The sequence below is a fragment of the Panthera pardus genome, unplaced genomic scaffold, assembly GCF_024362965.1.
Source record: "Panthera pardus isolate Hobbes unplaced genomic scaffold, ASM2436296v1 HiC_scaffold_1, whole genome shotgun sequence".
Lineage (NCBI taxonomy): Eukaryota > Metazoa > Chordata > Mammalia > Carnivora > Felidae > Panthera > Panthera pardus.
This window is the reverse complement of record NW_026526654.1, coordinates 82,176,150-82,201,134: the sequence shown is the minus strand read 5'-3', so window position 1 is coordinate 82,201,134 and position 24,985 is coordinate 82,176,150. Positions and strand designations below refer to the sequence as shown.

Here is a 24,985-nt window from a genome sequence, read left to right as displayed (position 1 = left end):
ATTTAGAATTTACAAACAAACCTTGCCTGGACAAAGTGAAAGCTGTACTTAGCTTATGGATATGCTAACTCCTGGCATAAAACAAACGCTCAATAGCTCTGCCGCCAGACTTCAGTTATTTAATGACAGAGTTAGAAGACGTAGGCTCGAAGGAAGTTTATGTACAAATTAAACCAAAGGTTTTTCGTACCAGCACCTGAAAGGTTTAAATGCCAGACGGAGTCTACGTTCTCAGTACTAATTTTTCCAAGTTGGTCCCAAGGAATAGATCTGCGTCCCGACACGGAGGACACTGGTGCCAGCTCTGGCCGCCCGCCACTGCCTTGCGACTTCCAAGCAAGGGCTCCAGAGCTCCCCAGGCAGAGCTGAAGGTACGCTTTCTGGTATCCTCTTCACCAAACATCACTGACGCTTAACGTTGCCTACTGCAGCCGTAAATGAGAGCATTAACTCGTGAGCCCGGCAGAGGCAGGAAACGCTATGCATTCTGCAGGTGGAAAGCACCGCCAACTGCCTCCGACAGATAAGACGGACCAGTTCTCTCACAGCTGGGAATTCATGCAACTGACGTGCTTCCCAGGGTCCCAAACTCTCCCTCCTTCCCAAGGGCACACCAACAATACCACCTTCGACAAACCTGTACTTTGTGGACCTGCACAGTGTCCACGCTGGAAGGGAGCTGAGCTGCTCAGGGCCGTCTGCCACACACCTGCACCGACGGGCTGCCGTACCCGTTCATCTGCTGGGGAACCTTGTTGGAGGAGTGGGCTGGGGTTTTCCTGGACAACAAATGCATCATCTCTACCACCATTAGAAGGCAAACAGAAAAATAGGGAGTGATCTACACCGGGAATGAACATCTACTGCCCGACTGCTAAGTGTGCAGCCGAGAGCACGGGTCAGCCACTGCCTGGGCTCTCAGACACCCTGGGAGCTGGGAGCTGCCTGAAGGATGAGCAGAACGAGGCTGGGTACAGGTCGCCGTGTCTGGAGCGAAAGTCGAAACCCAGGTCTGTCTGGGACCCAAAGTCATCCAGGGAGCTCTAGGTCAGAAGAGTCCCTGCCCTTGTATCCACAGCTGATCTTTTAAATTAATGACCTAAATTTAAATGCCAACATGAAACTTTATAAACTATCAACAGTGAAACACCGGTCAATTCTAGAATTCGAATAAAGTTCCAAACATAATGTAGCCTTTTTCTTTTCTTTCTTTCTTTTTTTTTTTTTTCAAGTCTGCTTTGGTTAAAGGTACAGCGACCTCGACAGTCAGATGGGGCTGAAGGCTTGAAGGCTCCCCTTTGCCTGTGCCTCTTCTCTGAGGCCACCCTCCCTCCAGGGCAGACCACTCCTGATGGCATCCTGGGCTTTCTCCGCAGCTCTGGCCAGTGAGCTGGCTGCACTCCAGCTCTAACTCCATGCTGCCACCCAACTGGGTCAGGGTTAGTCGGAGCAGGGCACCTCTCTCAATGGCTCCCACGGTCAGAGCCAAATGCAGGAGCCAGCAGCAAGTACCCCACTGGGGGTGGGAGAGGGTGTGGAGGGCACGGAGCAGCCAGAGGAGTGAGGAACAGGCACTAACTGCAGGGCAGCGGTGCCTGCATGGGGGTGGCCTTCTGCGGTCCCAGGTAAGGGAGGGCAAGGTGGAGAACACCCAGGAGAGAGCCAAGGAATCTCCTGGAATTTGGTTCCAAGAGGGGGCTGTGTCCATCTTGGGGCTGCAACTCACTTTACAAGAACCACAGAATGTAAGTAAGACAACTCAAGGGGGGAAGAAAATTACAGAGAGGGAAGGAGGCAAACTGTAAGAGACTCTATTTTTAAATACTGAGAACAAACTGAGGGTTGATGGGGGGTGGGGGAGAAGGGAAACTGGGTGATGGGCATTGAGGAGGGCACCTGTTGGGATGAGCACTAGGTGTTGTATGGAAACCAAATTGACAGAAAATTATATTTATTAAAAAAAAAAAAAAAGACAACTCAGATGGGCCTCCCAGGTACAAAGTCTGTCCTGCTCCTGTCCAAAATGCCAGGCAGCCCAGATCTGGAGAACCGAGAACGTTAAGAAATAACATCTCAGTCAAACTTGGCGTGCTCTGGACAAGAGTCCTGTCTTCAGAGAAGCTCACAAAGCAAGCTTTGTAAGCAGGCACGTCCCACGATAGCATTTGCAAAAGATCGGTGATAAACCCCAAGCATCCCTGGCTCCATCCAACTATCAAGAAGGACATTCTTCTTGAGCCCGCTGCCCTTTTCTGCCTCTACTACCTCTGGTTCTGTCCATTTGTTACCAGCGGCAGAAAGCACTATTTTTCTTTTAAATTTTCTTACTGAAGAATAATTTTTTAATTTATTTTTTAATTTATTTTTTTAAGTAAACTTCGCACCCAGCACGGAGCCCAACGTGGGGCTCAAACTCACGACCCTGAGATCAAGACCTGAGCTGAGATCAAGAGTTGGACGCTCAGCCGACTGAGGCACCCAAGAGCCCCAAGCACTATTTGCTTTGTATTTATCCTAAGACATTTTGAAGTCCTGACAAGGGACAGCCTCTGACTTCCAGAAATGGCCGATAAATCTGCAGGCTCACCTTGCCCTGGCCTACGGGAGCTTCAAACTCTGGTCACACCTCTTTTTCCTGGTATTGCCACACTGGGCAGTCCCAAATCTTCCAGTAAACCCTCCCACAAACTCTCCTCCATTCTCAAACAAGGCCAAAGCCTCTGGAACTCAAAGACTAAAAATTTCCCCTCTTCTGTAATACAACCCTTATCGGATTTCTGTCCAGAGGGCAGATATTTAAGACTTCTGAACTTCAGCTGTACAAGTGAAATCTTTTTTTGCAAATTTGACTCTTTGCCATCCTTTGTCCTCCTTTGAACCTTATATGAACCCGGTGGCACAGCGGAGTGTGCTGTTTGATACACCGGTGTGTTATTTTTATATACGCACATCTGCATATCTAAATCAGAAAGCTCGATCATCAGCCGGATCACGTCCACTAAGGCAAATCTAAAGGACCTTGGACAGAACGCCCTTAAGAAGAGGGGGGCGGGGGGGGAGTCCTTGAAGTTGAAGCCCGCGAAAGGTGCCCAATGTCCCGCCATCTGTCCCCAGGCGGGTCTGCCCCAGGAAGCAGCCACCAAGGGAATGCTGCCCCAAGCGGAGACAAAGGCGAGTCCGGGACCCTCCGCCCTCCACTGCTATTTCTCCCTGGACGTCAGGTGCTCCGTGCAGTCTGAAGACCCACCGCCGGAGAAGCGGTGACCCTTCGATACCCCCCATACTGGCTCCCTGTCACAGCCTGTCAAAAGCAGCATGAAAAAGAGTCACGCGTGCCCTTTTCTCTGCATGTGATGCGAGGAAGCAGGCAAGAACCTGTCCCTTCTCTTTCAGGCTTTTTTCTTCATTCCACTAAGGAGAAATAAGTCTCTCAGAGGAGGTGGGGGAGAAGCAGAAGCAAGAACACGGTGAAGGGTTTTCCGTAAACACCGTTTCCGCAGCAGAAGACCACTGTCTGGAGACGACAACACGGAGCCTCGGAGGGGCTCTGCGCCCGCTGCTGCTGCTGAAGGGCTCACCCTAAAGTCAGGCAGGGTGGCTTCACGGGCGAGTTTGCTTTCTGTTTCCTTTGATGGGGGCTGTATATATTTTGACGTGTATGGCTGGCGAGTCCTGGGAAAAATCACGTCTCTCGAGCTTCCTCCCTGGTGAGATAGCGTGGGACTGGGCTGCTCATGACCTATCCCGACATTCCAGAACCTCCGCAGGAGACGCCCCGCACAAGAGGACACTGCTGCCAAGGGCCTGACACCGGTGGCCAGCTGCCCCTGCTGGAAAGTTCTTGCCCTTGCCCAAGGGTAAACATCCACAAGTGCCGTGCGGGACCTCGAAACACTTGGTCCAAACTCCTCACTCTTCCCTGAGATGCACTTAGGGAACGCACAATTCGGACCAGCACGGGCTCTTCTGGAAGACTGCTAAGGGGGAAGGGGTGAGAGTGTGGTGGACCGTGGGGATGCTGGTTGCCAGGTCCTTCTGTTTTTTTTCTTACAGGAGCCATTGTGTTCCCCCTGGCTGCAGTAGTCACCCGGCTCATCATTTCTGGACTAACACAGACAAGGGGACGCTTCTTAGTGAAGACCTTTGCGCCAACCTAACACCAAACCATCTGTTTTCCACTACATCAGATTACTACCGTTCCCACTCCACACCCACTTTTATGGTATGGACACCAAGCCGCACGGAGCTCTTTAGCAGCTCCATAATCATGGAACGTCACCAACTTCCTGCTTAGGGCCGGAAACCCCAAAGACAGTCTCCTGGTCCAATCTCATCTGAATGCGAAAGCAGAAAATGTGGCCTTCCTTGGAGAGGAAGACGTGATAAATCCCCAGGGGGACCCTGCGGCTGGGCAGCAAAAGACAAAGGACCTTCGGCGCTAACCACCTCTCATCAAGCCATGTTTAGAGCCCGTGCTTCCTCTCTGCGTCTGACGTCCTTGCACATTCAGAGAAAAAACCCGTATTCTGGGGCGCCTGGGTGGCTCAGTCGGTTGGGCGTCCGACTTCGGCTCAGGTCATGATCTCACAGTTTGTGAGTTCGAGCCCCGCATCGGGCTCTGTGCTGACAGCCTGCATCCTGGAGCCTGCTGGATTCTGTTTCCCCCTCTCTCTGCCCCTCCCCTGTTCATGCTCAGTCTCTATCTCTCAATAATGAATAAACATTAAAAAAATTTAAAAAAAAAACAAACCAAAACCCGTATTCTACAAGTTACCCCTCGTATTCAGACAACACACAGACGGGCATGGAGAGAACATGCGCTGGATGGTATACACAGCCTTCTCCTTTACAAGGCGTTTTTATACCTTAAAACAGGTCTTAATTTCCTTACCTGGCCGCTTTGCTGAACTATAAAGCCCTGTCTCTGCCAAGGCGAGAGTGCTACAGAGCCGATTGACTATTCCCAGGCCCAACTGCAAAGTTTCCCCCGGGGTAATTCATTGCTCATCTGAAGGCCTGGTGAGACAAATAAGCAACGTGCAGGTTTCTACAGACTGGGAAGTGTAAACCGCCCTCTACACCCCCGTATGAGATGCCATAAATTAAGGCTGGTTTTCGCAAAGAAACGATGCCGTCATGGGATTTCATGCAGAAGGCAAAATGCAGAAGGTACGAGAGGGCATGGAGTGCGGGGCAGCGGTCCGTCCCCTCCACACCCTGACCGCACCATCACCACCGCCGTTCCCGGACCTCCCTACAGAGTCCGGTCTTGGCTCACGAGTTTTTACAGAAGCGATTACAAGCCCAAATTTAGAGGAAAAAAAATGTAAATGATGCTTTTATATACCATTTGACAGAAAGATTTCTAATGAGCATATGAATTAATGAACCAGACAACACAGCAAAAATAAAACTCACACTCACTGAATTTAATACCATTTAATTCCTGTTGCTTCTTCCTCACGCCTCCCCCCCCCCCCCCCGGCTTTTGTAACCTTGTGAAAAGGTATCAACACATTTTGGAGGGCTTCTGGATGTTTTCACCCCATCTGCAGTGAAACATGGGGAAACAGGACCATATCAGAGCTTTTGGAGGAACCGTTCTGCCTTGCTTTCTTCCCTACTTTCAATGTCCCAGTGCAAATACGTGTACTAAGCACAAACCTTCTAACTGAAAGACTGTCAAAAGCAGGTAAGTTCTCCCCCAACTATTCCAAGTCTCTCCCCTTGGCCAAGCCAGCGCCCCTGGGAGGCCGAAGGCGGACAGGATTCACGGACAAGCACCCCTTTTACCTTCAGCCATCCATTCCTACGACTGCCTAAAACCAAACACACCGAACCGCAAGGGGGCTTAAACCCCTGAGCGTCCGCCCAGACACGGGCCCTCCTTTGCCAAGTGGCATCCTGGTTGAAGGTCTTCCGAGCAGGGGACGCAGAACCTCGCCGCCTGCAGCCGCTCTGGCACCGCCATGCCCCGTCCGTTGGCACGTCTCCCCCCACCCCTTAATTAGAAAGCGCCTGACATCCATCTCTTGCATGAAGAATTTCCTGACTAAGAGAAAACAAGTAGCAACCTCTCCTGAGCCCACGTGCACCACTCCCCAGCCTTCTGGAGGAATCACTTTTGAGTGTTAATTTACACCTCCTCCTCCACCAGCAAAGTAACAACACATGTATGTGCAACCTCAGGAACTGGATGTTTCACTTGGCAGGACCCTCCCACGCCTACTGCAGCTTAACCCTTTATAGGCCAGGCAACCCTGATATAAAATACATAGCTCACATTTATTCAATACCGGGCAATGTTCTAAACTCACTTTATCTCTTTGATCCTCAACACAGCCTACGACGTGGGGACTGTCACTTTCACCATTTTTCGAATGGGGAAACTGAGGCACGGAGCTGCAGACGGTCGTGCACACAGACCTCCTGAAATGGGGTCGGGTTGCTGGCCACCTTGCGGAAGCATCCTAAACCATAGTGGGCTTTTTTAAATTATTTTTTTTAATGTTTGTATTTATTTTTGAGACAGAGAGAGACAGAGCATGAGCAGGGGAGGGGCAGAGAGAGAGGGAGACACAGAATCTGAAGCCGGCTCCAGGCTCTGAGCTGTCAGCACAGAGCCCGACGCAGGGCTCGAACTCACGAACCGCGACACTGGGACCTGAGCCGAAGTCGGACGCTCAACCGACTGAGCCACCCAGGCGCCCCTGTTATTTAGTTCTTGCATCTCCTTTCATGTTGTGCCGTCCCTCTCCTGCTGCCAGGGCCTCAGCTGCCACTTGTCCCATGGTGAGGAGCCCCACCTCTGCTGACGATTACCACTTCCTACCTGCAGTCGGCTGTCAACAGATAACCAGGCCAGTCAGACCTGAGTACACCCCTCCCGCCCCAAGGGCACTGAAGCATGCAGCTCTGTGACAGGCGCCTCAGTTCTTGAAAAGGTGTCTTCTGAGCATCTGCTCCACACCAGGGACCGCTTCCAGGTTCTGGAGCCACATGTGCCCGGGCCCTGTCCCGGGGAGCTGGAGGTCTCCTCGCTTCATTCCAGGTTCCGGCAGTTTTATGGATGCCTGCTAGTCCAAGAGATCCCAGGAGCTGGTTAGACACGCCCACCCCGGACCTGCTTTTCAGGGAGGCTCCCCAGGGGAGGATCTCTGTGCACGTACTGGGCCGGGTGGTTAAAGGACACCTGAAGTTTGACTTTAGGCTATGAAAGCCTCTATTTTATTTCACTTACACGCTTGCTGAAACGTATTCCTTTTCTGTCTTTAATGCCTGCCCCATTACATCTGCCCAATCCATATGTGTGTACCTACTCCATGCTTTCTAGATAGTGACGGAGGAGTAAAAGTAATAATGAAGGAGCGTATCGCAAAATCCAGTGACAGTGGAAGTCTCTTGCTTTGGGTACTACATTTCCAGAAACAAAATACTACATGCTTAGTCTCAACCCCAGGTTCACATTTCTATTTTATTAGTGTACAACCGCATCTGTAGGTGCAGGCCGTTGGTGAAGTCTAGGCCTAGCAGGGCTATGGCCTCAGACCAGGGAATGAAAATTTTTTTTTAATGTTTATTTATTTTTGACAGAGAGAGAGAGAGACAGAGCATGAGCAGGGGAGGGGCAGAGAGGGCGGGGGGGGGGGGGGGGTGAGACACAGAATCTGAAGCAGGTTTCAGGCTCTCGGCTGACAGCACAGAGCCCAACGCGGGCCTCGAACTCACAAACCGTGAGATCATGACCTGAGCTGACGTCTGACGTTCAACCAAGTGAGCCTCCAGGCTGTGGAATTTTAAAGGAGCCTACATCCATGCCCACACACGTAACAAAGTGGACCACGCGGTCCTGCTAGCTCAAGAGCAGCTGTTGTCTGGCAGCAAGAACAATTCTAGGGAGAAGGGGAGGGAACCACAGTTTCTGAATCACTGCTCCTTTGAATTTGGGGCTGCATTGCTTGTTCCCACAACGCATCAGGATGGAGGGATCACTCCCATCCCTCTCTCCTTGCTCCCGTCGTCTCTCCAGGGCAAATGGTATTTCCTTCCTGTGCACAGCCACATACCTAGCTGGAAAGAGACCCCTCCTGAGGTGCCAACACCCCTAAGCCCTTAAGAGGCCCCAAATCTCCCACCAGCTCAAAGGCTCTCCAGGGTGATTCAGCAAGAGCTCCCTTGCAGATCCTCAAGGCAAAACAGTCAACAGGCAGCCGGGAGCAACGGGAAAGTGCTGGGACTTTGTGCGGAGTATGTTCTCCTCCCCAGCCTCTGCCCCCATTCGAAGTCACCCAAGAAATCCAGAATGGCAATCCCCCTGCCTTGACTCACCAGACATAGACCTGAGAGAATCCTACCACAAACTACACCTGATAACTTTCCAAAATTCTGATTGTACCCAACTCTGACAGTAGGAAGACTTTCTTCCCAGTTCAATTCAGATAACCCAAAGAATTAATGAATGGTCTTGCCTAATATCATCCAAAATTGCCCTCTAGAAAGAAAGAAATGTCTTCCAACAAAAGTATTTTTTTAAAGCAAAACTAGCTGCTACAAATTTGAGATTATAGATTTATGGGGGATGTGTTAAGCCATTAAAATCATAGATTATCCCCTAATTCGCATAATACTAACATATCTAAGATCATAAAATCAAGTTCATGATGATTCTTCTCAAATAGTATCAACAGTGGTGGTAATATCTGCATCGTGCCGAAGAGTTTTTAAAAGACTGTAAACTAAGTGCTCTATATGCTTTTATAGAGGAGCATAATAAATAAAAGAAGTTTACAAGAAACAAGGACAGATATTTGTACAATGTTTCAACAAAGTAGGCAATTTATCTTCTTCTGGTTCTGTTCTTTTACCATGCTTTTGTTCCTACAATCAATTCCCTTGATTTACAATTGTTTTAAGGATTATATACACAGGCTTGTCCTTAAAAAATATTTATTTTCTAGGCAAAAAAAAAAAAAAAAAAATTCAAACAATTCTCAGGTAAGATGTACGTTTATGTAAAACCCATTCTAACTTTTCAAGGAAAACTAATGGCACCATTGCTATTGCTAATGTTATAACACACTGTTCAATTTTAATCCACCAGACTTAGGAGTCCAAAAATTAATATTTCTATTAGAGTATCTTTTCTCCCTCTTCTTCCTATAAATCCTTAACTCTAAAAGGCTCATTGTTCAGATAGGTTCTTCCTCAACTCATAATGAATACAATAAATTAAAAAAAAAAAAAAAGGCTTTTCAAAGTGCTGAAACTAACAAACTCTGAGCCATCTCTGAAAATTCACACACAGCCTGACCGGGCCACCTTCAAAACCACCAGCATGTGAGGTCAGCGAAGGCAAGAGCCATCTAGTTTGCATCAGCAGGAAACCACAGGAGGAATTCATACAGGTCTTGCCCTGTGTCCCCATTCACCTTGTTGGGAATCGTCACAAACAAGAAATGTCCACTTCGGTTAGAAACTCCCACGCCACCACGAAAAGAAACCTCTACCCTCTGGCTGTCTCTGTCCAAACCAGTCTGGACAGAGAATTACGCCCAGGCCCAAGCCCAGGGAACCTGAAATTCAGGACATCAAGGCGGAGCGGCAGGTGGGTTCGAGGGCTAGCGTGCCCAAGCCTAACAGTGTTTGCAAACTGCAAGTTGCCACCAGCATTTTTTTTTCACGCAAGAGAAACAAAAAGTATCGGAGTGCACCGCAGGTACAAGAATGGGTGCTGTTTCACAAAAACTTTCATTTAAATCTACAGACGTGTATGTGCCTGTGTGTGTACTTGATCACAGGATACACTGATTTCTTACTGTGGATTGCAGCCAGAGGAGTCTGAAAGCCTCCACCCTCAGGAGAACCACTGTGCGGGCACGACCAGCCCTATCCCAAACACAGCCTGAAGGAAGCCTTCCCAAAGACCAGGTTTCCAGAACCCTGTGTGGAGGGCAGGTGGAAAGGCAGCCAGCACAGCTCTGAAAACTAAGTACCTGTGTCCTTCTGATATGAACGAAACGATATCACCAGAGAGCGGTATGGGCAGCTGGAACATGCATCCTCCCTGCAAAAAAATCACGACATCAGGGCCATTTTCAAAGCTAACCTACCTTGCAGGTAAGAATGCGACGCTGTGTCGTTACAGAACTTATAAATTAGAAATCAGGACATCGTGTAGGTGTCTCTTGGTAGGACTGATGCTTAAAGATGAGACATCCTAGACAAATCAGGTAAAAATTCTCAACAGGACAGGACAAGCCACTCTGATGGTACATCAGCTACAGAGTATGTAAAAAGATGTTGTAATTTTACCCCATCTGTGAAAGTGCCTAATAGCCAACCCAGGAAAAATTTAATATTCTGATACTCTAATTTCAACACAACAGGATTATTTGAAAACTAGAAATGTCAAAGTCACTCATTCGTAGCCTGATTGGTACTGAAGCACAAAATGTGGCACATATTTGTACCAAAAAAAACCCCAAAATAAACCCCAAACAGAGATGCCAGGGCAAAAGTACAATAAAAATCTAAAATATTTATTATTCTTTCCACCTGCCAAAATGTTACTATTTAGCCCAAAGACATTTCCTCCTTTAGAACACTACTGTTTCACTAATTATGAAAATATTTATTTAACAAATACTTGTGGAGCACCACTTTAGGTGCTACGTACAGAGCAGTGAACAAACCAAAGTCCAATTTTAATAGTGTTTTCTTTCTGCGCAAATACATAGACCTCAGATAAGATAACGCTGAACACAGAAAATTGTATCCAGACTTCACTTTCACTTTCGACAGCAAAGTTTTTCCATAACATCAAATATTCTTTGAAAATACCATTTTTGGGAGCACCTGGATGGCTCAGTCAGTTCAGCGTCTGACTTCAGCTCAGGTCATGATCTCCCGGTTGGTGAGTTCGAGCCCCACATCGGGCTCTGTGCTGACAGCTCAGAGCCTGGAGCCTGCTTCGGATTCTTTGTCTCGCTCTCTCTCTGCCCCTCCCCTGCTCACCCTCTGTCTCTCTGTCTCTGTCTCTCTCTCAGAAGTAAACATTAAAAAAAGAAAGAAAGAAAGAAAATACCATTTTGGGGGCGCGTAGACGGCTCAGTCGGTTAAGCGTCCAACTCTTGATTTCGGCTCAGGTCATGATCTCACGGTTCATGAATTCGAGCCCTGCATCGGGCTCTGCGCTGACAGTGCAGAGCCTGCCTGGGATTCTGTCTCCCTTTCTCTCTACCTCTCCCTCTCTCCTGTGCTCTCTCTCTCTCTCTCAAAATACATAAATACATAAAAAAAAAAACACACACATTTTCAATGGCTACATAATATTCCATTCTACATGGTGTCATAATTTACCAAAAGACATTTCTAAATGCTTACCACAAGACAAAAATACAAACAAGAGACACAGTCAAATATAGCATGTAAAACCTAGATTTAGGACCTTAGGTAGGGGAGACCAATACAATCTTACCAACTCACAGACCCCGGGCAGCGGACGTCAACACGGCGACACCTTCCTCACCTTGCACCACATGAAGGTCTAATTTGTGAATCTCCCTTTATAAGCCTCACTCCCTCTTTGATCCAAGAGAACATTGTCTGCACAGAACAATACGTTTTCATTTCAATTTCCCTTCTTTTCAGGAAAGGAAATGTTTGCACTTCAAAGGGTTTCTTTGAAGAGCAGCCCTCCGGGTCCTGGCCCATCCAGGTTAGGAGTTCCGTGGCCTCAGCGGGGCGTCCACCATCTGGGCGTCTGCCCACCGTGTCACTCTCAAGGCCAGCTCCTTCAAGGAGAGGGTCTGGTGCAGGAGAAGAAAAAATAAACACATGGAAAAACACTTGAGGCTTTTGATCACGCCCTTCAGAAGCCCTTTTTCACACATAATGTAGGACTACAGCTCAGGGAAACTGAGGTCCAAAGGATGGGAAGCCGTGGACATCGCAGCTTCTTGGAACAAAACCACTCAGCAAAGTCCCCTTCGGGGCCAGGAAAAAGTGAGCCCCTTTCAGTTACTGCTGGTAATGACTAAGGGCGTGGCCTGGATAAATGAAATGCGGGAGCAAGATCCACCCTTCACATGGAAGTTTTGGAACTTTCCCCTAGAAACTTGAGGGCAGCACAGTTACTAACAAAGAGCAAAATTCACAATGTGGAATTTCACCTCTGGGAGCCTAGGTGGCTCAGTGGGTTGAGTGTCCAACTCTTGATTTTGGCTCAGGTCATGATGCCAGGGTCGTGAGATCAAGCCCTGCATCAGGCTCCACACTGAGCACAGAGCCTGCTTAAGATTCTCTCTCCCCCGCCTCTGCCCTCTCCCCTGTCCGTGCACTCTCTCTAAAATAAATTAAAAAATAAAAAAGAAGAAGAATTTGGCCCGATTTCTCCACTGGCCCACTCGTGGGGGCCCAAGAGGTTCAACAACAGGCAAGCCTAACAACCATGTTAAATAACCACAAATTATCTGCCAAGCGGCCAGTGCCATTTCTTGGATCGAGGCCCCGTGCCCAACCTCCCCTTCTGCCAAGTCTAGGAAGTCAGGGGTACATAGCGGACAAGAGAGGACCTGCAACATTTCTTTTCAAGTCTTGAACAAGTTCTGGGTACTAAGGATCTCCACTCTCGCCTGCCCCGAGGTGGTTCAGTTCAGCTGCTCAGGGGGGCGACCGCCCAAGAAGTGGGCAGGAGCAGGAAAGATTCCACTCTGCCCAGCTCCAGACAGGGAGCCCGCTCCTCCTCACAGCCCAAGGATGCCATGGGCTCCTGCCCTGGGTGTTTGGGGTGTAGGTCTGGGTGACCAGGTCACCCTGAGTGGAAGTCTTCCACTCACCTTTCTGCAAGCCCCTTACCTAGCCTGGCGCTAAGCTCCTGCACTGGAATAACAAATGGTTTTTGTTTTCCCGTTCTCTTCTATTTTTCTGGTTTCCAAATTTTTCACAATGAGCATTCTAACACTCAGAAACAATTTTTCTTAAAGACCCTTATGAGATTGGAGTGCCTGTGTGGCTCAGTCGACTAAGGGTCAGACTTTGGCTCAGGTCATGATCTCATGGCCGGTGAGTTCGAGCCCCGCATCAGGCTCTCTGCTGTCAGCAAGAGCCCGCTTAGGATCCCCTGTTCCCCCCCCCCCACCCCAGGCCTGTCCTGTGTGCACTCTCTCTCTCTCAAAAATAAACATTTTTTTTTTTTAATTTTTTTTTTTAACGTTTTATTTTTGAGACAGAGAGAGACAGAGCATGAACGGGGGAGGGGCAGAGAGAGAGGGAGACACAGAATCGGAAGCAGGCTCCAGGCTCTGAGCCATCAGGCCAGAGCCTGACGCGGGGCTCGAACTCACGGACCGCGAGATCGTGACCTGAGCTGAAGTCGGACGCTTAACCGACTGAGCCACCCAGGCGCCCCAGAAATAAACATTTTCTAAAAAGAGGCTTATGAGAAATTTAGACCACAGTTCCTCTGAAAGATCCCCTCCCATACACACTAAAGTCATATATATTTTTATGCATCTACACATTAATTATATGTAGAGAGAGATGGCTATAAAGGACATTATCTGGACAAGTGAAAGTTGAATACGGACCGTAGACTAGATAGCAACGTATATCAAATGTGTATCAATGTTCAGTTTCCTGATTCAGATAACATACCGTGGTCATGCAAGAAAACATCCTTATTCTTAGGAAATACACACTGAAGGATGTAGGGGTAGGGTAAATAAAAGGCATGATGTCTTCAGCTTACTCTCAAATCACTCAGGGAAAAAAAAACGCATATAGGTGTGTGCAGACAGATCAATGGAGATAAAGCCATAGATACCTACATAGAAGAATAGAAGGAAAAAGTTAAAGAATGGGTTAAGAAAGGGGTACACAGGGCTTCCTTGTACTACTGCAACTTTTAAGTTTGAAACGTTATACAAACAAGGTGGGGAGAGCACAGGAGAAATGGAGAAAGGCAGGAGGGGGTTGGAACACTTCCCTCCCTCCACCTGCCAGCTTCATGGCCCTGGCTGCTACCCTGCCTGGGACAGCCAGCCTCAGCACACTGATCAACAGAGTCAAGACCTGGGTCTCCAGAGGGCGGCCGACTTCGTCCCACACGCCGTCCCTGGTTCCCACAGAGGGCTCTCCTCCCTGCAGAGGGCTCTCCTCGAGCCAAGACGGCTGGACGTGCAGGAGTAAAACAGGGCTCTCCCGTGGCCTGGGCGGCAAGTCCCATATCCATTCTGCTCCAGTGACGAGGATGCCAAACTGCGACCCAGGGAGACTGCGGCCCTCCTGACGTCCGACACCCACGCCGGCTCCCCGTCTGGACACCTCCCTGCACAGCTGTCCGGGGCACCAGAGCTCCAGCCGTGCCACGAACACAGGGCTCCGCTCTGGGCACAGAGGGGGGGAAGCGCTGTGTTCCAGGCCAGCGGGAGTGGAGGAAAAGCAGGGCACCGTCCAGTGGCACGGCGGGCTCCGCAGCTCCGGGACTCGCTCAGAAACAAGGGGGGCGTGGGGCTGAGCGGCCGCGGGTGCACGGGCTGAAACCTCAGGCCTGGCACTGCCTGCTGCGTGTGCGTGCCAGAACGCGGTCCCAGGAGAGGCCGGGGCCCGTACAGGCTGCCGCAAACAGCCCTAAGGCACACTGACGGTCGGGACTCTGAGCCGGGCCCCTAGGGGTCCAATCCTCGCTCTGCCACCGACTGCCCGAGCGCGTGCCTGTGGGCAACTTGCACCACTTCTCAGGGCTTCCGTTTCCCATCTCTCAAAATAGTGGCATCAACCTCACTGGGCGGCTATGAGGATTCCGTGAAGACACAGAATGCCAAGTACACAGTGAGTACTCACCACGCGCTTGTGATTCTTCATCTTACCCTGCCCTGGGCCTCTCCCTTCCTTCCTATTTGATGTAACAGACTCTGGCTAATGGTACTTGGTAGACAGATAAGAAGACACAGAAGAAAAGAACATTTCCAAGCTGACCTTAAGATGGGAAGACAACAGTTACAACACCGCGATGAAGCAACAGTAAGAGCGGCTAAGAGCGGGTTTGCGCCCTTCCCTCCCACTGCTGCCCCCCGCCCCGAAGCGTCCACCACCTCCACCCCAAGGCACTTAGGGGATCCCACGTTGCCACCTCAAGGAAGAGAGGAAATAAGGTGGAAAACAGAGATGGCTCTAACTGTGTGGCTACGGTTTTCAAACTCAAAGCCGTCAGGGTAATTTGGACAAAGTATGTGGGGGATCAGGATGACTGACGAGGGCAGATCACCCCAGCACGCACGCGCACACACCCCCACCCTGTTACTCACATACGCGTGCACACACGGACACACACCAGCAAGCACCGAGAATGAGGCTGTGAGCTCCGCTTTCCAGAGGGACAAGGAGTGGCTAAACCCAAAGTGCGTGGATCTGACATCTAAAGGAACCTGACCTCCAACACACCCAGAGCAGTCCCTGATCCCCAGAGGGCTTATGGTTGCAAGGTCACCGAGGCAGTCAGAGCCAACACAGCCCCAGAGACCGTGGTTCCTCCCCGCCATATCTCCCTTCCCCATTGTAGCAAAAAGGCCACAGAATGACCCCAACTGTAAAAGGACAGTGGTAGAGACCGCCCTCCAGGTCTAAAGGGGACAATGATACAGGAACTAAGGTCATATCCACAGATCCTAGACCTGGGTCAGCAGATGCCTCAAAAGCTCAATGTCCCCCCAAAACCTTGGCACTATGTCCGAGCCCCGCAATACAGACACAATTGCAAGGGAAAGGGACTGTGTTTTAACCCCCTGGCAAAATGGGAGACTGAAACAAACTTGTCCTAGGAATTACTTTTCTCCACACCTAAATCAAAGAACTGAGCTTTCTTTCCAGTATAATAGTTACCATTTATTTGAAGCACTTGGTATGTACCAGAAGCCGTGTCAAGTACATAACATAGATTAGCTCATTTAAATCCTCTCAATCCTACAAGGTTGGCACTAAGAGCCGATTATTATGCCAACAATATGGAAAAGACTTCAAGTATGAAAAATACGATAGGAAAGGCACTTATCCTGTAAGCAGACCGCACTCCAGGACCCAGAACTTTCTGCATGACAAGATCCATGGCATCTCCTTTGACCCCGCAGTGCATGGCCCCGTGGGGAACTCAGGGTGGCCACGCAGAGCAGAGGCTACCCCCCTGCAGCCAGAGTCTCTAGACCACCTGCTAAGTGGTCTCTACAATGGAGAACTCGCTACGCATGGAGAACACAGCATGCAGGTCCCATTCCTAAACAAACGGGAAAATATTTAGTTGTTCTCACAGTCAAGAACGTTATCTGAACAAATATTCTGGAGAAAGCACTATAGCAGAAATATGGAATGTTAAGGGAACACAACCGCCCATGCCCTCTGCGCCTCCAGAAAAAGGGAGAAAAGGCTGACAATCCGCTCAGGAAAAAGGGAGAGAGGATACAGAACTACACACGGCCCAACTAAGGGACGCTCTTCTACCTCCAGAAAAGTCCACCTGGCAGCAGCCTTTGAAGGCTTCCCTGAGCTTGACTTCTGGTTCCCATAATCAGAATAACAGACTGGTAATAGAAAGAACTTACTCCACGGAAGAAATCTAAATGTACTGATTTGGGACCTTGACTCTTCTAAAGTACACTATGGAAGTCATAGTTTGTGAGCTTCTTTACTGTGAGGCCGAGGGAAGGCTTCCCCAGTCTGTGGATGGAGCAGGTCTACTGAGTTGGGAGAGTCTAAATGCTCTGGGAGCTGCACGCAGAGTAGCAAAGCGAGTACTCCAGAAGCCTAGGGTTGGTACTACTCGTCCTGGGCTCCCCAAAGCAACCTCCTTCAGGGCACATCATCTCAGGCTCCACTGAAGCTGTAAAGGCCTCTAACCACACACGGCTCTAACTTGTTTACAGTTTGTTCACCAAATGTACGATCTGGTAGTCCGAACAGTTACTGACAATCAACAGAGGGGGAAAGACAAAGAACAGACACTGGGTGTGGCAGGATGGGTCAACTCTATGCCAGAATCAATCCTAATGTCCAGAAAGGTCTTTCCTACAGCCTATGCTTCTGGGAGGAATGAATCCAGACCAATGGGTAACGTAAAGGGCTTCACTCACAGCGCTGCCAATGCGTATCTGAAGGAACGCCTTTAGAATGGAATGAACACATTTAGCAGTCCACCAAATCGTTTTACCAATCTGTTGCCCATTCTTCTGACCCACAGGTGGCAAATGCACTAAACCTCCCGTGATAAATCAGGGCGCAGTTTGAACAACTGCAGGGGTGCTTATATTCAAAGCTTCTTTGGAGTCAGCATTGGGGATGGGGGGGGGAGGGTGGATTATGGAGAAAGAGAAAAGAAAAGCCCCTAAAGTTTGACCTAAATCGTTGTGCTGGATAGAACCTTGGCCGGGGATCCGATGCCAGCGACCCAAGGCACAAGAAACCCCCGGAAGGCAGGTGCCCTGAAGACCCAAGAATGAAAAAGGAGGCACACCCCACGTGGCAGAGGTCCCCATCCCGGCAGTGGGACGAACCCACGGCCAAGGAGTCCACTGGAGGGTGGTAGGGAAGCACAGGGAGTCTGCAAGCACAAAGAGATCCCCCAGTTAGGTGTGAGCCAGCAAGAAAGCTAGGTGAAAAGGAAGATGGTCAGCAACCTGGGAGAGGTGGCTGTGACACAGTCATGCATTTGTGAGAAGGGGCCCCAAGAGGACAGATCTAGTTCAGCTCTGCCCCTTGAGGATGGAAACACCTAAAAACAGTCAGTTGTGACTTAAGGAAAAAAAAAAAAAAAAAAAGGTCCTTCCCAACATGCTCTTTCCTCTACCTTCCCCATCCCGTTAATACGGCAGTTCTACTCCTTGGAACTGTATTTAACTTCTTTCACGCCACACATGGAATCCACTGGCCAAGCCTGTTGAGTCTCCCTTTAAAATCTACAGATGGAACAAGGAGCTAAGTCTAGAGCTGGGGCAGAACTCAACCACCTCCGGTTTCTACCACCTCCACCCCGGTCCAAGTCGCCACCACCTCTCAAGGAAACGACACATGGCCACTCTCTCTTCTGCACAAATAACCTGGAGCTGGATTTTATTCCAGACTTAAGTTACACAAGTCTCTGAACTGGTCTCCAGGCTTCTATGCCTGCCTACTTCCCCCCCACCTCTGTCTCTTCTTCACAAACACTTCAGGTAATCCTCTGATGGTTCTCCGCTTCATCTAAAGTAAAAGCAGAGTGCTCACGGTCCATGAGATCTGCCCTCGACTGGAACAAGGCAGTGGTAGAGACAGCCCCCAGGCCCAAAGAAGCCAATGACACAGAAAAACACGAGGGTCCCGTCCACAGGTCCTGCTTGGAGTGAGGACCAAGAACCAGGTGGAATGATGAATAACTACGTGATGCCTACGGGTTAGAGGAAAATGTTTCTCTCTATAACAAGGACGGACTTATTCCTATTTCAAATTCCTCCCTAGGATTAATAAACCAGTACCTCCAAATACATAGTAATGGAAAGGGATGAATCCAGTTAGACACAATGCTGGCCTCTCCAACATAGTTACATTATTTTTACTTGCCTTAGGCAAAAAGAAACTCCAGACTAGAACAATCAATAAACATGTATTTTTACCGAATATAATTAATACGCGTCTTAGAATTCAAGCTCCCCAAGGTCAGCAATCTTGTCTTCCAAGCCTTTTCCGCTACAGCAAATAGTTATACACATAAGAGCACTCAGGTGGCTCAAAACCAGATTCAAACAACCGTGTACATTTCTGATCTCTATGAAGTTTTGTCCTGTTAGTCAGAACCCCCTCAACACTCTTTAGATTTCTTTATAATGACCAAATCTGATCTTAATATGCTAAACCTTTAGAAACTATTTTAAGCCATTGTTGACTTTGTTCCCTAACTTCTATTCTGATTGTGTGTGACTTAAATGAGACCTTTTGTTTTAATGACAGAGGGTGTGTTCATATAAAAATAACGATAATTTCCACTGAGACCAACTAAAAATATCAGGGGAATAAATGTATCATGGTTTCCTATTATCTGAACCAAACATAAAGGACAAGAAATGTTACGATAACTCCCTAATAAATTATAATTCCAATTAAAGACAACGAGGAAATTCAACCACAGGCCAAACGTACACAGTTCTGCCCGGTCAAATTTTAAAGAGCACATTTTTAGGGAAATACACCAGGGACTGAAATCCCAACCCCCTCCTCCTGTACCTAAACCTGCAATAAAACACAACCGTAGGTTAATTCTATAGGAGAGCCTGACCCTGTGTATTGGGAGGTGTAGTTTTCTTGCTGAAGGCACATGTCTGTATCCTAATCTTAACAACTCAAACAGCACTCCTATCTCCCACACTCGCTGAAAAGAGGAAGGAGCTAAAATAAAATAGCACGCTGCTGTAGTACTACAGCCTCACGGCTGCTCTGTGTACACACGGGTTTAGAACGCCTGCCTGACCTGCTCAGTCTGGGACGTTTCCTACTACGCAGAAAGGAACACACTGCGAATAGGTTGTCTTTATTAAGCCGGAAGAACTTCCTCTCGCTCCAGACCATCTGGAAGGCTTGAAGAACTCAGCCTTCGCAGGTCAAATCTAGTCACGAGGAAGCCCACCCAGGGGGGGCGGAACTTGCCCGAAATAACCCTGGAGACTCAGACAAGAGGTGTCGACGGGCCGGGGAGTGACACGAGTTCTAGGGAAGAGAGGTGGGCGCCGCAGGCAGGGTGCGGGGGTGAACCGCTATCCCCAGGCGGGCCACCTGCCGCGGGACCACCCCCCCCCCCCCCACCGCGGCCGCAGGGCGGGCTCCCACCGCTGCGATGACACATCGCGGACCTCGTGGCGGGGCGGGGTGCTCCGCTCCGCGCCATGTAAGGGCAGGCCTCCGGATGCCTCCCGGGCCGGCCCGCGTGCCCGCTCCGGCTCTCGCCCCCTGCCCACCGCGACCACCCCGAGCGTCCCGGCGCGGGGTCGCTGGCCGGCGCGCGCGCGCGGCCGGCATCACGGCGGCGCCGGGTCGTCCACGCTTACTCACTCGGTGTTGCATCATGCACCACACCGCGCCTTCAGGGAACCAAAATGGACTCCGGTGGCGGAGACAGCCGCATGGGCACCGGCCCCGCGTGCACAGCCCCGCGCCCGCCCTGCCCTCGCCCACCCCGGAGGATGCCGGCGCCCCGGGCGCCCGCCCCTCCCCGCTCCCCGCGCCGCCCTCCCGCGGCCCCACGCGGCGCCGGGGGCCCCTCCAAGGTGACCCGGACCCGGGCAGCCGCCCTGGCGCCGGCGGGGGCCGGGCACTCACCGCGGCGGCGGCGGGCGGGCGGACTGCCGGTGGCAGGATGCGGACCGGTCCTCCGAGGGACTCAGGCACGCGCGGCCGGACGACGGAGGCTCGGACGGAGGCGCGGCGCGCGGGGAGCGGGAGCTGCGGGGAGCGGATGCCGGCTGGCCTCGCGCCCCGCGCCGCAGATGACCGGAGGCTCACACCTGCCCGCGCTGACTGAATGGAGCGTGGAGGGCGGGCGGGCTCCGGCGCCGGGTTTCATCAGCCGTGCGCCCGGCCCCCCGCCCCTAGCGCCCGCCCCCGGGCCCTGGCAGCCTCGGGCCCGCTCGCGCGCGTCACCGCCGGGCACCAATGGGAGTGCGGCGCGGTGGCGGCGGCGGGCCCGGGGCGGCGGCCGGGGCGGGGCGGGGGGCGGGGCGGGGCGTCTTCGCGCCCTGCGCCCGGACCTGGGGTTCCCCCGGCGGGCGGGCCGGCCGGGCGGTGCCTCCCGGAGCTTTCGCGGCTGCCCCGCCCTCTTGTTGCCATAGCCCAGCCAATCGGAGCCCGCGGCGCGACCGCATCCTCCCGTCCTCTGACAGCCCGTCCGCGCGGGCCAGGGCCAGTGCCGCGGGCTCTGCAGTGCCACCCCGAGCGGAGCTGACACCGAGCTCGAGTCCAGTGTTCCTTTTCCAGAAATGAAACGTGTGAGAGGCGCTTCAAGGTTTCGTTTTGTTTTGTTCTTAATAAATCTTCATTTCTTTGTCATTGGATTGTTTTATCATTTGCTATTCCTGTGTTTTTAATGAGTAACTTATCCTCACCCTTTGCCAGGAAGCCTGAATCTGCCTGGGTCCCTTAGCAGTAGGACAAGCACACCTGACCGGGTGGCTTGATCCCAGCGGCTTACTTCCAGAGTTACTCTTCCGGAGATGGCAAAAACTTTAGAACCGAACCCCACAGTGCTCACCTAACAAGCTCCCTGTTTACTGTCTCTCTTTGCTGCAAAAACCCACGCAAGAATCACAGCCTATAAAGATCCAGTAATCTGTGACACGGGAGACATGAACGGGTCAGAGAATCCCGCCAGCCTCCTAACTTTGTAAGAAAACAGAAAAACGATAGCACAGTGTTCATGACCTTGGAATCCTTTCCACACCTTCTAAACACACCCCCTTCAGAAAGGTTTTAATGAACACACAGAAATGGGCTAATACTGGTAATGCACTGTGAACAGTGTTTGGTGTCCTAATAAGCAACTAGGTGTGTGTTGTTTCAAAACGAATTTCAGTTTCAGCTGTACGGTGCTGAAACCATCTGCTGGGGTTGCATTATGGAGGTCTCCCGTGCTGGAGCTCTTCCTGAATCCCACACAGCTTCCTTCACTTGCTGATAATGCCATCAAAGGATGTCCCCTTCCCACCGAAGGAAGCCTGGTGTGATTCAGGGACCATCCTCTTTGCCTTTGCACCAGATCTGGATTTGAATCTGAATTCTACCATTTGCTGTGTGGTCTTCTTTGAGCTATTCCACCTCTGTTTGGAGCATCTAAACCTTATGTTCTTTTTTTTTTTTTTTAAACCCTATATTCTTATCAGAAGTCCATCCCTTAGTGTTTGAAATATGACTGTGGGATTTTTTTTTAAGACTCTTGGCAGTAAAATAGAATTTAGAAGGCTGTAGAGGTGCCCTGCTTGGACAACACAGAGAGGGTACATACAGTTAAGATGTGTACATTCTAAAAGCAAGTATTTCAGGCCCTGATGGGGGAGAACTTATCCAAGGGGATTTTTAGCACTGTGCTCAGTTTAGCAATCCAACCCAGCAGGCTTTGTCATCAGGAGGACAATAGGAGACCCTCAATGACAAGGCCCATAAGCAAGCAACTTCCTGGCAAAAAGGATTCAGTGTGAACCAGGGAAAGAACAAATATGCTCAAGGTCTCAGCAAAAAGGGGAAAAGCTTTAAAAAAAAAAACAAACTGGCTGAATGTTTTCAGTAAAGCTAAATTTCAGGCAGGTTAGGATTCACACAGCAGGCCCAGAGGGACCAATGAGTGACAGGCAACCTTGATTAGAATCAAGGAGCAAATAAGCCATGATTTCAGAGACCATTAAGGAAAGGAGATGCTTGAATTTAGGCCCTGCAAAGCATCTTAGAAAGTTAAGCTTGACAGACCAGGTCCCAGCCTAGCACCATCAGGCAGCATGGAGATATAGAAAGTGCAGAGAATCAGAGTCAGACAGATGGGGTTTTCACGTCTACCTCTGCTTCCTGCTAGCTGCTGTCCTCTCTCGGCCTCAGTTTCCCCAACTTCAAAGTAAGGATTTTACTACCTGCTGGATACGTGCAACTTCGTGGTGAGAATGAAAAATATGTATTCAGGAAAGCTGGGGGGGAGAAAGAAAAATACGTATAAAGGTGGAACGGAAAAGAGATCCCAGAAATAGATCCACAGAACAGTCAACTGATCTTTGACAAAGAGGCAAACGCAATCCAATGGAGAGAGGATAGTCTCTCCAACGAATGGTACTGAACAACTGGACAGCCGCATGCAAAAAAAAAAAACAAAAAACAAAAAACAACAACAACAACAATCTAGACACAGACCTTACACCTTTCACAAAAGTTAACTCAGGATAAATCATAGACCTAAGTGTAAAATGCAAAACTGTAAAACTGCTAGAACATAACAGAGGAGACAATCTAAGTGATCTTTAGGTTCAGTGATGACTTTTTAGGTACAATGCCAAAAGCGTAATTCACAAAAGAAAAAATTGGTAAGTTGGACTTCGTTAAAATTAAAACCCTCTGCTCTGTAAAAGCCACTGTTAAGAGAATGAAGAGACAAGCCATGGACTGGGAGAAAATCTTCGTAAAACACATACCTGATAAAGTACTGGCCTTAAGAACTCTTAAACTCTTAAATGAACTCTTAAAACTCTTAAAACTCAACAATGAGAAAACAACCCAATTTTAAAAATGGGCAAAAGATCTGAACAGACACCTCACTGAAGAAGATATACAGATGGCAAATAAGCATATGAAAAGATACTTAACATTATACGTTGTTAGGGAACTGAAAATTAAAACAACAATGAGATACCACTGCACAGTCATTGACTAGCAAAAACCCCAAATGCCAAACCACCAAATGCTGGCAAGGGACAACTGGAATAGCTACTTTGGAAGACACTTTGGCAATTTCTCACAAAACTACACATAGCCCTGTCACACAGGCCAGTAATTGCATTCCTTGGTATTTACCCAAGTGAGTTGTGTCTACACAAAAACCTACATATGAATGTTTATAGCAGCTTTATTCGTAATTGCTACAACTTGGAAGCACCCAAGATGCCCTTCAATAAGTGACTGGATAAATAAACTGTGGTACATCCAGTCAATGGAATAATACTTCTTGACAAAAAGAAATGAGCTAGCAAGGCATAAAAAGGACAAGGAGGAACATTAAAGGTATATTGCTAAGTAAAAGAAGCCAGTTTGAAAAGCAACATGCTGTATGATTCCAACTTCTGGAAAAAGCAAAATTATGGTGACAATAATAAGATCATTAGTTGCCAAGGGCTTGTGGGGGGAAGAGGGGAGAGGGGTGAATAGGTGAAGCACAGGGTATTTTAGGGCAGTGAAACTACTTTAAAGGCTACTGTAGTTGTGGATACATGTTATTATACATTTGTCAAAATCCCTAGAATGTACAACACAAAGGGTAAACCTTAATATAAACTATGAAATTTAGCTAATAATAAGAGTTCAAATATTGGCCCATCAACTATAGCAAAAGTCCCACACTAATTCAAGATGTTAATAATAAAAAACTGAATGGGGGGTAAGGGAGTATATGGGAATTCTCCATATATTCCCCTCAGATTTTTGTAAACCTAAAACTGTAGTATATATAGAAATACTGTACACAGTGTGTGTATATAAAAGGAAATTTATATAAACACCATGTATTATATACAGTATGATATTGTGTAGTATAGTTATATATATTATTTATTATACATATAATTAGACTCTACCGTTGACCCTTGAACAAAATAGGGGTTGGGGCACCAAACTCCCTCCTCCCCCACCCACTGTACCCCCACACAGTCTAAGATATGTGTATAACTTTTGCCTCCCCCAAAAACTTAACTACTTATAGCCTACTATTGACTAGAAGCCTTACCCATAGCATCAACAGTCAATTAACATATATTTTGTATGCCCTGTTTTCTCTAGCTTACAATAAAGTAAGCTAGAGATCTGACTATTGGTTAGCTGACACTTAAAGTAAGCTAGATAGAAATGTTATGAAGAAAATCATAAGGAAGAGGAAATACATGTTATGGGCACTGTAAAATATCCATTATGTGTCGATCTGCACTATTCAAACCTGCGTTGCTGAAGGATCAACTGTATATTATGTACATTTATATAAAATATAATTAAGGATAGATAGATAGATAGATAGATAGATAGATAGATAGATAGACAGACTATATGTAAAGCACCTGGTATAGGTCTACACATAGAAAGTATTCAGTTAATAATTATTATTAAGCAGATCAAGGAAACAGAGCCCGTTCGTTTTCTAGTGTTTCAAGACTGTGTAATGGACAGGTTAAGCACGCGGGCTCGGCAGTCAGAGAACATGGCTTCGAATCCTGGCTGTGCAACTGCTAAGTTACAT

General features: G+C 49.0%; 1 protein-coding gene across 2 annotated transcripts in view; it reads right to left on the bottom strand.

Moving 5' to 3' along the window:
- The window catches only part of SLC7A1 (solute carrier family 7 member 1), an 80,844-nt gene extending 60,202 nt beyond the window's left edge, over nucleotides 1–20,642 (bottom strand). The window contains exon 1 of one of the 2 annotated variants that reach the window (XM_053900641.1): nucleotides 20,332–20,642. The gene's annotated coding sequence lies outside the window, so the exon portion shown is untranslated. Of the gene's footprint in view, nucleotides 1–11,476; nucleotides 11,511–20,331 lie in introns of those variants that run through there. The other variant, XM_019447881.2, reaches the window with a different exon arrangement.
- Between the last annotated feature and the right edge of the window lie 4,343 nt (nucleotides 20,643–24,985).